General features: G+C 48.6%; 1 protein-coding gene across 3 annotated transcripts in view; it reads right to left on the bottom strand.

Annotated features, from left to right (window-relative positions):
* Positions 1 to 8,242, bottom strand: part of kif14 (kinesin family member 14) — a 148,795-nt gene extending 140,553 nt beyond the window's left edge. Inside the window, exon 1 of one of the 3 annotated variants that reach the window (XM_072511423.1) lies at positions 8,148 to 8,242. The gene's annotated coding sequence lies outside the window, so the exon portion shown is untranslated. The remainder of the gene's footprint in view (positions 1 to 8,147) is intronic. The other 2 variants (XM_072511421.1, XM_072511422.1) reach the window with 2 other exon arrangements.
* Between the last annotated feature and the right edge of the window lie 5,007 nt (positions 8,243 to 13,249).

Raw genomic sequence — 13,249 nt, 5'->3', positions numbered from 1 at the left:
ATTTAATGTTGTATGACTAAAACATGAAGACTGCGCCAATGAAGTAAAAATTGCATTTAATTCTGCCAATTTTGAAACAGAAACATCAACATTACATTTTAATTTTTCTACTCCCCTCAATCTTTAGCTCCACAATTGAACATCATCAAGACATGGTAAATCTGAGCCAGGCTTCCTTCTGTTAAAAATCAAATATTCTGGATTTTTTTCCTACCATCTCTTTGGGTGTGAATAAATTTACTGGGAAATGCCAGTTTCCTAGAAAAAAATAAGTATCCAAATACGGAATGTGATATTTTACAAATTGTTTTTTGTAGGAGTAGGGAGGTAAGTATTTCTGTGCTCATACTGGCCCATACATATTTTTAGAAATGTTGAGGTATAGTTTGTAGTAGATACCACTTACTGTACATTATCTGCAAGCACTACCTCAGAAAAAGGGGAACATATATATTTTCACACTAACATGCAGGAGGTTTAACAGGCAGAGGTTTAACAGGACAAAACAAAATTATTTCACAAAAGGATCTTCCAGTCTTACTAGATCTTACTTGTTAATAAAACATGCAGAAGGATACCCAAGCATAGCTCAGAACAGCTCCACTTCCCATGGAAATTAATGTGCAACAGTGCTGTCACTTGAAGTACACTCAAGGTGGGATCAGAAGCACACTGCAATTGCATTCAATGCACCAATTCTGCAATTATCAGGACATCTGCTGTAATTAACCCGCGGGATGCAGCTTTAATGAGCTCTCAGCTGACTTTAATTGGCATGTCTCAGTCAATATCAACACAGCAGCTCAGCTTTAGTGTCGGTTGGTAAAGTACTGATTTTCATCCCCTCTCCCCCCCCCCCCAATCAGTATTTCACTTCTATTCCTTTTTATCTAACTGTTTAGATAGATCAAAAAATATATTTCCTGTCCCTAAAACCATCGGTATTTCTTCTCTCTTCTGCCGACAGAGCAGTTATGTCACAGCCGTACAACTTGGACTGTTAACAAGACAATAAGTTCTGATCTGTTTTATGTAGCTTGTAAACAGGTGCGAATCTGTATAGCCATTTAGCACCACAAACAAATATACAATTTCAGACATAAACCTTAATATCATTTGCTTTCCAGGATAGTGATCAACATTTTTCCACCATGACCAACCATCCCTTTAAACACCTTGCTCCTGCCACCACAAGCGAGTTCATCAGTTCGATCACTACAATGCATTTGGTTGCCTTTGCTACAGCCCGTTCCCCTGGGCCACAAAATCAAACTCCCCAAGGTTGCTCCCATTTTTCTGTAGCTCTCCCATTTCCTCATATGCCCTTTTTGAAATCATCAGGAGACCCACCTCTTGCTCCCTCAACCCCTCTAAACTGCTCACCTCCCAACTTCTATTCTTGATCTCACGCTAGTGAATAATCTAAATAGTTCCCTCCCTTTAGGTTTCATAACCCCCCCCCCCATCTTCAAATCCAGTCATCATCTTTGAAAAAAAATCTTTGACCTTCCCATCTTACATACTACCTTCCAACTTCCTTTTTCTCTTCAGTGTCCACGGACATGTTGTCACCAGCAAGATTTGTGGCCATCTTCCCCAATTCCATGCTCAAATCTCAACAATCAGGTAATGTCCCCACCACAACTCTGAAACAGTCTTAATCCAACTCACATCAACCTGTCAATGCATTGCACTTATCCCTCAATGAAATGAAAGTCGCCATAGTCTCCGACCATAGGCTGCTCTCCCCTTTTGAGAGAGCTGACTGGTGGTTATTTAATCGGAGGGTCACCACACCCCAGGCAAGCAGCAAGGAAAAGAGAGGCCTTCATGGACAACTTCAGCAGGTACGGGAATTGACCCGCACTGTTGGTGAGCTCTGAATCATGAACCAGCAAACTTAGTGAACGGACCCCCTCAATATTCTTCAGTCCTAGCAAAGTGGGGGGTGAGCTGAAGACTGATTTTGGGGGGGGGGGGGGTAGACTGCTGACGGGTAGGGGACTTTCAAGGTGGAGGAGGAGGGGGGGGGTTGATGACGGTAGTTGCCCCAAAGCGTGCCAGGGGAGGTGCAAGGCATGGGCCGCAGACTGGCCTAGGAGAGATTATGGTTGATCGGCAGGGGAGGGGTGCCCCCCGACCAGGCTGGTCACGTGGAACGTTCAGGGACTGAATGGGCCAGTCAAAAGGGCCCGTGTGTTCGCGCACTTGAGGCAACTGAAGGCGGACGTGGCTATGTTGCAGGAGACACATCTGAATCGGGGGACCAGGTTAGGTTAAGGAAGGGATGGGTCGGGCATGTGTTCCATTCGGGATTAGGCTTTAAAACGAGGGGGGGGGGGCAATTCTGGTCAATAAGTGGGTGGCATTCGAGGTGGGGAATATAGAGGCAGACCCAGGAGGTAGATATATTATGGTTAATGGGAAATTGGAGGGAATGGCCGTGGCACTGGTAAATATATATGCCCCAAACTGGGAGGACGTTGAGTTTGTTAGACGGGTGCTGGGGAAGATCCCGGACCTGGACTCACATCGATTGATTATGGGGGAGATTTCAACACGGTCCTAGATCCAAGGCTGGATCAGTCGAGTGCCAGGTCTGGGAAGGTATCAGCTTTGGCAAAGGAGTTGCGGGGGTTGATCTGTGGAGATTTGGGAGGCCAAGGAGTAAGGAGTTTTCATTCTACTCCCATGTGCACAAAGTGTATTCACGGATAGACTTCTTTCTGTTGGACAAAACACTGCTGGCAGAGGTGGTAGATGCTGAATATTCAGCAATTGTGGTGTCAGAGCACGCCCCACACTGGGTAGACCTGCAAGTTAACAAAGGAAAGGCCCAGTGCCTGCAGTGGAGGTTAGATGTGGGGCTGTTCGCGGAGGAGGAAGTGTGCGAGCAGGTGATGGAGGCCATTCGGGGATATATAAAGATCAATGACACCAGTGAGGTTTCGGCTGGGGTGGTGTGGGAGGCATTGAAGGTGGTTATTGGGGGGGGGGGGGGGGGGGGGGGGGGGGGGGGGGGAAGAGAGAGAGAGAGAGAGAGAGAGAGAGAGAGAGAGAGACACTCATCTCTATTCAGGCCCATAAGGAGAAGGCTGAGCGGATGGAGTTAGACAGGCTGGTAGGCAAAATTTTACAGGTGGACAGTAAGTATGCGGAGTCTCCAGATGACAGGCTTCTGAAGGAGCGTCAGAGACTGCAGCTGGAATTGGGCTCCTGTCCACAGGTAAGGCGGAGGGACAACTTAGGAAGGTAAAGGGGGCAGTCTGTGAATATAGGGAAAAAGCCAGCAGGGTGCTGGTGCATCAGCTGAGGAAACAGGAGGCGGTGAGAGATTGGGAAAGTAAGAGATACGGGGGGGGGGGGGGGGGGGGGGGGGAGTTGGATCCGGCGGGGGGGTGAATGATGTGTTTCGGGAGTTTTACAGTCGATTGTATAAATCGGAGCCCCTAGCCGGGGAAGAGAATATGAAGTGATTTCTGGGTGGGGGCTGGAGTTTCCGAGGATAGATGAGGAGTTGGTAGAGGATTTGGGAGCCCCAATTGGGCGGGGGAGGTTATAGACGGATTGGGGGCACTGCAATCAGGTAAGGCCCCAGGACCTGACGGATACCCGGTTGATTTCTACAAAAGGTTTTCTGGGCTGTTGGGGCTGGTTCTGGCAAAAGCGTTTAATGAGTCCAAGGAGCTGGGAGTGCTCCCCCAACATTATCCCAGACATCGATTTCCCTTATTTTGAAGCAGGATAAGGATCCGGAGAGTTGTATGTCATAGAGGCCAATCTCCCTGTTGAATATGGATGCGATATTGCTGGCAAAGATATTGGCCATGCGCATAGAGGATTGTGTTCCGGGGGTAATAGGGGAGGACCAGACGGGATTTGTGAAGGGACGACACCTGATGTCCAACATTAGGCGGCTCCTAAATGTAATAATGATACCTGCGGAGGGGCGCGGGATTGAGGTGGTGGTGGTGGCCATGGATGCAGAAAAGGCCTTTGATCGGGTGGAGTGGAGGGATTTGTTGATTGGGTCCAGTTGCTAGATCATGCACCAGTGGCGAATGCAAGGACCAACCGGGTTCGATCAGAGTATTTTAGTCTGTGCAGGAGGACAAGGCAGGGGTGTCCACTTTCCCCACTACTGTTTGCCCTGGCCATAGAGCCTTTGGAAATGATGCTGAGGGCATTGAACATTTGGCGGGGGGTAATGAGAGGAGGGTTGGAACATATGGTCTCGTTCCATGCGGATGATTTACTCCTTTATATAACAGACCCGTTGGGGTGATTAGCAGGAATTATGGGATTACTGGAGGATATGGCCGGTTCTCAGGTTACAAACTGAATGTGGGCAAGAGTGAGGTTTTTGCGATCCAGGCAAAGGGGTAGGACAGGAAACTGAGGGAGATGTCGTTCAAAGCGGTGGGAAGGAATTTTAGGTACCTGGGGATTCAAATGGCAAGGGACTGGGCTCAGCTTCATAAACTAAATTTGGGTAGGATGATTGAGCAAATGAAAGGAGACTTCCGTAGGTGGGATGTGCTCCCACTGTCATTGGCGGATAGGATACAGACTGTGAAGATGACAATCCTCCCAAGATTGCTGTTTGTGTTTCAGTGTCTCCCAATCTTCATCCCCAAGACATTTTTTAGGAATATGAGCGCGGTGATCTCGAGTTATGTGGCAGCCCTGAGAGTGTGGGGCCAATAGCGGCAGCACATGGATTTGGAGGGGGTATTGGTGTGGGTACCTAGATGCGATAATCATTGGTTTGTTCCGGAGGGGGGGGGGGGCTTTAGGAGGTGGCAGCAGGCAGGAATTGAGAGATTTGGGGATCTCTTCATTGAGGAGGGATTCCCGAGCCTGCAAGAGCTAGAGGAGGAGTTTGAGTTACCGGGTGGGAACGGATTCCGGTACCTGCAGGTACAGGATTTTGTCCGGATGCAAGTTCCAAGCTTCCCTTGCCTCCCTCTAAGGGAACTACAGGATAAGGTGATATCTGAAACAGGGGTTGGGGAGGGTCTCAGAAATATATAAGGAAATGATGGATCGGGAAGGTGGAGGAAGTGGGAGGAAGAGTTGGGAGGGGAGTTAGAAGTTGGGCTATGGGAATAGGCCATGAGGAGAGTCAATGCATCCTCGTCATGTGCCAGGGTCAGCCTGATCCAGTTCAAGGTGGTCCACAGGGCTCCTATGATCGTGGCCCGGATGAGTAGGTTTTGAATTATGTACACATGTTTTGGGCTTGTCCGAAGCTGAGGGGGTTTTGGCAGGGATTTCCAACAAACAGTAAACGGTAATGAATACAATGTCAATCCCCTTATCAACAACAATATCATCCTCCCACCACCGCAAACAACGGCCCACCTGACAATATAAGCATCAAGTAAAACAAACCCTCCCAAAGTGGGAAAAAAAAAGAAAAAGGAATCAGAAATAGCCTATGGTCACCATTGACAGTCCAACCCCCAACCCCTCCCCCCCTAATATTCAATGCCATCCAATCCCCAAGAGTACCGTGAACGACACCCATGAATTGTAGACCCCCCCCCCCCCCCCCCCCCCCCACTCCCCTCCACTTCCTCTTGTAAACTCCTTCCCCCAAATCACGATTCCTTCCCCCAACTTTTCACCCCGGCTAGACTCACCGGAACCTGTTCTACCAGGCTCCCATGGCCGCAGCCCCTCCCCCCACCTCACTCCCGTTCACTGGTCAGCTTAAACCAGCCAGTGTGGAGGCCCCCGCCCATGTCTCCTTGCCCCGGTCCCAGGAAAACCAAGAATCCCCTTTAGCACACAACCCTCGCATACACACCCAAGCCCCAAAGAACCATCATTGCAAATGAATGTCCCGTCTCTTCCCTTGTCCAAATATATACACCGTCAACTCATTTAGTACATACACCAACACAGTGAAAAAATAAGGTTACATGAGGCTACATCGGTACACTACCAATTCTCAATTCTGACACAGTCCTTCTGCGTTCGCAAACACCTCCGCTGCCCCAAACTAAAAATCCTTGGATTTGTAGGTCACCCTCAACTTAGCTGGATATACTATGCCGCACTGCAACTTGTCTTCTTCACTCGGCTGAAGGAAGCCTGCCTCCTCGCCAGCTCCACCGTACAGTCCTGGTATATACATGTACCAGCTCCAGCCCACTGCACCTCCCGCTTCTGCTTTGCCCAGCACAGCACTTTCTCCTTCACGCTATACCTACGGACACACACAGTTACTACTCTTGGCGGCTCACTTGCCTTTGGTATAGGCCTCCACGACCGATGAGCCCGATCCAGTTCATAACGGGAGGGATCGTCCCCCTCCCCCAATAGCTTCGCCAACATCGTAGCAAAATACTCCATCGGCCTCGGGCCTTCCACGCCTTCGGGTAGACCCACAATCCTCAGATTCTGTCGCCTGGATCGGTTTTCCAGGTCTTTCATTTTGTCTCGCAGACCCTTGTTGGTCTCTATCACCCTCCGCAACTCCTTCCCCATCGAGGCGAGTTGATCACTGTGCTGCGATAATGGCTCTTCCACTTCCTTCAGTGTCTCACCTTGCTCCCGCACCTCCGCCACTGCGCTTGATACCGCCGCCCTCACAAGGGCAAGCGCCTCCTCCACCAGCACTTTGAATACTGCCCCCATCTCCTTCTTCATCGCTTCCATGTGGTTTGTGAACTGTTTTTCCAAGTTCCACAGCCACCACCATGGTCATTTCTTCTGCTGTGAGCGATGCGGCCTCCCCTGGTGCTCCAGCCTCTGCTTTCCTTACAGTTCCTGCGCTGACTTTTTCACTCACCGGCGGACTTCCGTTAACCCCCTTTTTCACGGCCCTTTTTCTTCCAAACTTGGACATTTCTCCTCCCTGTGCCTTCTTACAGCCTCCGTTGCCCCCGGGACTGGGCGTTAAAACTCCAAAATTCCTTAACCCGAACGGGAGCACTCCAGTGTGCGGCTGCCTCCCGCCCGCTGTCACCGGAAGTCCTAGTTCCACTTTTAACTATCCAAACATCACCATAACTTCTCGTCCCATCCCATCACCATTACTCTGTAATCCCAACAACCTAGCCTAAATCTATCCATTTCCTTATCTACATGTTATTCCATAACACATCTACCAAATATTCTGCATCCAAAAATATCAAGCCAGGTTGTTAGACTGTTAGTTCAACATCTAGCCCTGGAAAAGCCACAAGCTGTTCCAGTTAAACACTAGGACAACTAAATCTTCCATATCCTTACCCTTGATCCCATTTCCTAATCCGTCTCAGGTTAAACCAGACTATCCACAAACTCAGCATTTTATTTTAACATCAAGCTGATCCTCTGATCACATATCCTCTCCATCACAATAGTGGTTTACTCCCACCTCAAACATCTGCTCATCAGCTGTCAAAACAATCATCCACATTTTGTTACCATAAGATGGAACTGTTTCTATTGCTCCCCTGGTGAGACTCCTGTCCTCCACCTTTGATAAACCTCAGTATATCTAAAGTGGTTGCTTGCATCCAACCCCACATCATACCCTGTTCACCCATCACCACCCTGTGCTCATTGATCTACCGTGGCTGGCAGACCCCAACACCTCAAATGCTCGACCTTATCTTTAAATCCTTTCATGGTTTCACCCATCCCCACAGCTAACATTGCCCAGTTCTACAACTCTGCAATCCACCAACTCTCCAGAATGGGGGACGGAGTATAATTCAAGCAAGAGGATGAGAATTTTAGATCAGTTTCTGGGAACCAAGAGCCAACGTAAATCAGTGAGGACAGGGGTACATGGGTGAACAGTTTGGGTCAAGCTCAAGTAAAGTCTGTAGATGCTGGAGCAAAGACTACCACTGAGCCAGTCGGGAGAAAGCCCTCTCCTTGACTTGTATGATGAGGAAGTTGGAAAGTACCCGTTGGGCACCAGGACCAAGTGAACATCTGGTTCCCAAATCCACAATAACAACAATCCCACCCCCAGAGATCAGAGTTCGGGGAGTAAAGGCGATCGCTGGAGACACAACCGACACTCGGTTAAGGAGAAAAAGGCATCAACATTGTTTTAAAAAGGCCCATGAGCTCGGGATCGCCTAGCCCGGGAGAGGCAGTTAGTGGGGATACCGGGTACGCCGGCTCGCTCACGCGAGACTCACCTCCTCGCGCCCCAAACTCCTGGTCCCGCTCCGCGAGCCCGCCTCGCGCATTCGAATTCCACAGCCCGCGCTTCATTGGCTCACTGCATCTTACTGACGACATGAGGCGTGACGCACTACTACTTGCTTGCGCAATTGGCCAACTGTTCCCGGCCAAGGTCTGCTCCGCCCCCAGCCCAGCTCCGCCCATCCCCAGGCCCCATCCTTTGGTCCCGCCCCTCATCACGGGCTCCGCCCCGCCACCAGCCCAGTTCCGCCCCGCCCCCAGGTCAAGGTTTGCCCCGCCTCCAGCCCAGATCCGCCCCGCCACAGGCCTCACCCTTTGGTCCCGCCCCTCATCCCGGGCTCCGCCCCGCCAGCGCAGCTCCGCCCCGCCTCCAGCCCAGATCCGCCCCGCCCCAGGCCTCACCCTTTGGTCCCGCCCCTCATCCCGGGCTCCGCCCCGCCAGCGCAGCTCCGCCCCGCCTCCAGCCCAGATCCGCCCCGCCACAGGCCTCACCCTTTGGTCCCGCCCCTCATCCCGGGCTCCGCCCCGCCAGCCCAGCTCGGCTCTTCCCCGCCAGCCCAGCCCAGGCTCTGGCTGCTCCACCAGGCGCCTTGTGAAGGGTAATTTTATGCTGTACACTGATTATCTGGAAAGGAAATGCCTTTTCGATTCCAGATTTGTGCACTTCAAGTTCGTCCACCTATTTCCTGCACTGCCTAGTCACAAAGTGCACAGGTATTTCCAGAATCAAAAGGAGATAATGTAACTCAGTGAGTATCGACATAAACAACAACTGCTTCTGGAATATCATCAAGTCAGTGAAAGATTAACTTCATCGTTCATGTGAGGAGCTGCCCACCACCAAGTGTTGGAGACAGACAGGCATATCCCACGACCCAGGACCACAAGACAGACGGATAAGATAGAGAGGAACTATTCCCGGGGGTGGAGGGGTCACAAAACATCTGACTGAAACATTTCAGATCCTGAGGTGACTTGACAGGTGGATGCCAAGAGGATAGTTCCCCTTATGTGGGATACTAGAACAAGAGGACACAGTTTCGAAATAAGAGGTCTCCCATTTATGACGGAGATGAGATTTATTTTCTCTCAGAAGGGTTGTTGGTATGTGGAATCCTCTTCCCCAGTGAGCAGTGGAGGCTGGGTCGTTGAATATTTTGAAGGCTGAGTTAGATTGTTGGGAATCAAAGGTTATGGGGGGGGGGGTCGGAATGTCAGCATTGAGGCCACAATCAGCCAAGCTGTGATCATATCAAATGGCAGAGCAGACACGAGGGGCCGAATGGCCTGCTCCAAATTCATATGTAGGTATGTTGATGTAGTGTACATGGACTTCCAAAAGGCATTTGGCAAAGTGACTCACAAGATTTGTGAGCAAAGTTAGTGCTCAAGGAATAAAAGGAATAGTAGCAACATGGATATAAAATTGGCTGAGCAAGGGCAGCACGGTGGTGCAGTGGGTTGGCCCTGCTGCCTCACGGCGCCAAAGTCCCAGGTTCGATCCCGGTTCTGGGTCACTGCCCGTGTGAAGTTTGCACATTCTCCCCATGTTTGCGTGGGTTTCGCCCCCACAGCCCAAAGATGTGCAGGGTAGGTGGATTGGCCTTGCTAAATTGCCCCTTTATTGGAAAAATTAATTGGGTACTCTAAAGTTATAAAAACAAACTTGGCTGAGCAGTGGTTAATGGTTGTTTTTGGACTGGAAGGTTTAGAGTGGTGCTCCCCAGGGGATGGTGTTAGGGCTCCTGCTCATTCTGATTTTGAATTTGCAGGGCACAACTTCAAAATTTGTGACTGATACGAAACTTGGAAGTATGGTGAACTGTGAGGAGGATAGTGTAGAACTTCAAAAGGACATAGACAGGTTGTTGGGATAGGCGGACAAATGACAGAGAAGTGTGAAATGTTTTGGGTTCGTGGAAAGTATGGTGGTAAGACAATATAAAACAAATTGTATAATTCAAAAGGGGGTGCAGGGCAGAGGGACCTGGGGCTGTGTGTGCATAAATCACTGGAGGTGGCAGGATAGGTTGAGAGTCTGGTTAATAAAGCATACATCATCCTAAAAAACAAAGCTCTGAAGAAGAGTTATATGGACTCCACATTAACTGTTTCTCTCTCTCCACAGGTGCCAGACCTACAGAGATTTTCCAGCATTTTCTGTTTTAATAGAGCATCCAAGACTACTAATAATAAGCGCACAAGAGTAGAAAAGCAAGGAAGTTCTGTGAAATTTGTATAAAACACTGGATTGGCATCAACCCGAGTGTTGCATTCAGTTGTAGACACCACACTTTAGGAAGGATGTGAATGTATTAGAGAGGGTGCAGAAATGATTCACAATAATGGTTCTAGAGATAAGAAACTCCAGTTAAAAGATAGAATTGAAAAGTTAAGACTGTTTTCCTTGGAGAAGCGAACACTGAGAGGAGATTTGATAATGGTATTCAAAATCATAGATAAGGAGAAACGTGCATTGGTGAAGGGATTGACAGCCGGATGGCATAGATTTAAGATAATTGACAAAAGAAGTGATGGCAACAAGAGGATTTTCTTCTCACACAGACAGTGGTTTGGAATGGAAGGCACTTCCTGAGAGATCAATTGAGGAATTCAAGATGGAATTGGATAAGGATCTGAAAAAGAAAAATCCACAGGGCTATGGGGAGAAGGCAGGTGAATTGCTCCTTCAGAGAGCCAGTACAGACTCAACAGTCCAAATGGCCTCGTTCTGTGCTGGAACCACTCTGTGATTGTGTGAAATATAAGGGTCAATTATAAATACCAACTGAAGTGTAAGTAGAGTGAGGCATTTCAGAGTACCATGCACTGTATTGTCCTGCATGGAAAGAAATGGAACTATATTTCCCTATGTGTAATATATTTGAATGGCTCTGTATTGTACTTTTACTAATTTTATTAAAGTATTTTGTTTTTAAAAAAAAAGAACAAATTAAAGTAACGGGGCTAAGCCAACATTCTTATAACCAAAATATATTGTAATTAAAAAGTGAAATAACTTGAAGAGTAAAAACTGATTTTAAAGTCTCAGGCAAGCAACCACTTGGAAGCGTTGGCTGTAGAAAAGTTTGGTTTTATTCTATACAATCCTCCTACTCCCCGAAGGGCCTCCCGCGCCCAGCACACACCTGGGCCGGGGTATTTATATCCCAGCCATCCAAGGGGAAAAGGGGATAGCTCCACTCCCTCATCTGGGTAAATCGTATTCAAGTGAGGCTACAGGGACTCTGATATTGCAGATCTCTGGGCCTCCTGTCAGATTATAACTCTCCCCCCAACCCCCCACCCCCAATTTCAACGGGAATATATGTAAGGGAAACTCCAGAGATTCTTATTGCTGCAATTACACATTCCAACCAGGGAGAGGCCACTCTGAGGCCTACTTCACCCAATGACTGCACTGTGCAAAGCAGAACCACCCAGACCAAGATTTCTGTACTTACTAAAATTGCATATTTCATGTTTCAAGTGATGAAAATGACACAACATTAATATAATTCTGTTTTTCAGTGATAACTAACATTCTTTCAGTTCAAATTCTGTCAATTTATAATACTAAGAATCTTTATTAGTATCACAAGTAGGCTTACATGAACATTGCAATGAAGTTACTGTGAAAATCCCATTGTCGCCACACCACGACGCCTGTTCAGGTACACTGAGGGAGAATTTAGAATGTCCAATTCACCTAACAAGCACGTCTTTCGGGACTTGTGGGAAGAAATGAAATGAAAATTGCTTATTGTCACAAGTAGGCTTCAAATGAAGTTACTGTGAAAAGCCCCTAGTCGCCACATTCCTGCGCCTATTCGGGGAGGCTGGTACGGGAATTGAACCTGCGCTGCTGGCCTGCCTTGGTCTATGGAGCACTCGGAGGAAACCCACGCAGACACCAGGAGAACGTGCAGACTCCGCACAGACAGTGACCCAAGCCGGGAATCGAATCCGGGTCTCTGGTGCTGTGACACAACAGTGTAAGTAGAGTGAGGCATTTCAGAGTACCATGCACTGTATTGTCCTGCATGGAAAGAAATGGAACTATATTTCCCTATGTGTAATATATTCGAATGGCTCTGTATTGTACTTTTACTAATTTTATTAAAGTATTTTGTTTTTTAAAAAAGGAACAAATTAAAGTAACGGGGCTAAGCCAACATGCTTATAACCAAAATATATTGTAATTAAAAAGTGAAATAACTTGAAGAGTAAAAACTGATTTTAAAGTCTCAGGCAAGCAACCACTTGGAAGCGTTGGCTGTAGAAAAGTTTGGTTTTATTCTATACAATCCTCCTACTCCCCGAAGGGCCTCCCGCGCCCAGCATACACCTGGGCCGGGGTATTTATATCCCAGCCATCCAAGGGGAAAAGGGGATAGCTCCACTCCCTCATCTGGGTAAATCGTATTCAAGTGAGGCTACAGGGACTCTGATATTGCAGATCTCTGGGCCTCCTGTCAGATTATAACTCTTCCCCCCAACCCCCCACCCCCAATTTCAACGGGAAGAGGGAATCCTTTGCCCTCTTTGCCCAGGACTGATTATCCGGCACCCAGAGGGGTGTAATGGACCAGGGAGCATCACTTCTTGGTCGAACGTCTGGGCGGTTCCTCAGCTTTTTGTTCAGCAGTCACCCCCAGACCTGCGGCAATTTCCATGGGCAAAAACTCCATATCCGACTCCTGGTCGGACTGGTCAACCTCCCGCATTTCGGAGTCACAGGATCCAGCCGCCTCGCTGGGTACCACCAGGAGGGGCACCATTGGGATCCGTAGTTGGTCCTTGGTTACCTGTTCCACCCAGCTCCAGAAATGGTCCACGTGTCAATTAGAGTTCTTCCCTTGCACCGACACCATATATGAGACCGGCCCGGACCCTTTTATGATCGTCCTCGGAATCCATAACACCCCGTCAATAAAATTCCCAATGCAAACCAAGTCGTCAGGGGCGAAGTCTCTCATGGGCCTGGCTCGCTTCGTTCCAGTCTGTTTCTGTTGGTCCAGGATCCTATCCCCCAATGTCCGGTGAAACGAGACTCTTCATGCATGCAAGCGACAACCCATCAAAAGCTCCACAG

Source organism: Scyliorhinus torazame, chromosome 7, assembly GCF_047496885.1.
Source record: "Scyliorhinus torazame isolate Kashiwa2021f chromosome 7, sScyTor2.1, whole genome shotgun sequence".
Taxonomy (NCBI): Eukaryota; Metazoa; Chordata; class Chondrichthyes; order Carcharhiniformes; family Scyliorhinidae; genus Scyliorhinus; species Scyliorhinus torazame.
Note: the sequence above shows the minus strand (reverse complement) of the source record. Positions and strands in the feature narration are given on the sequence as shown.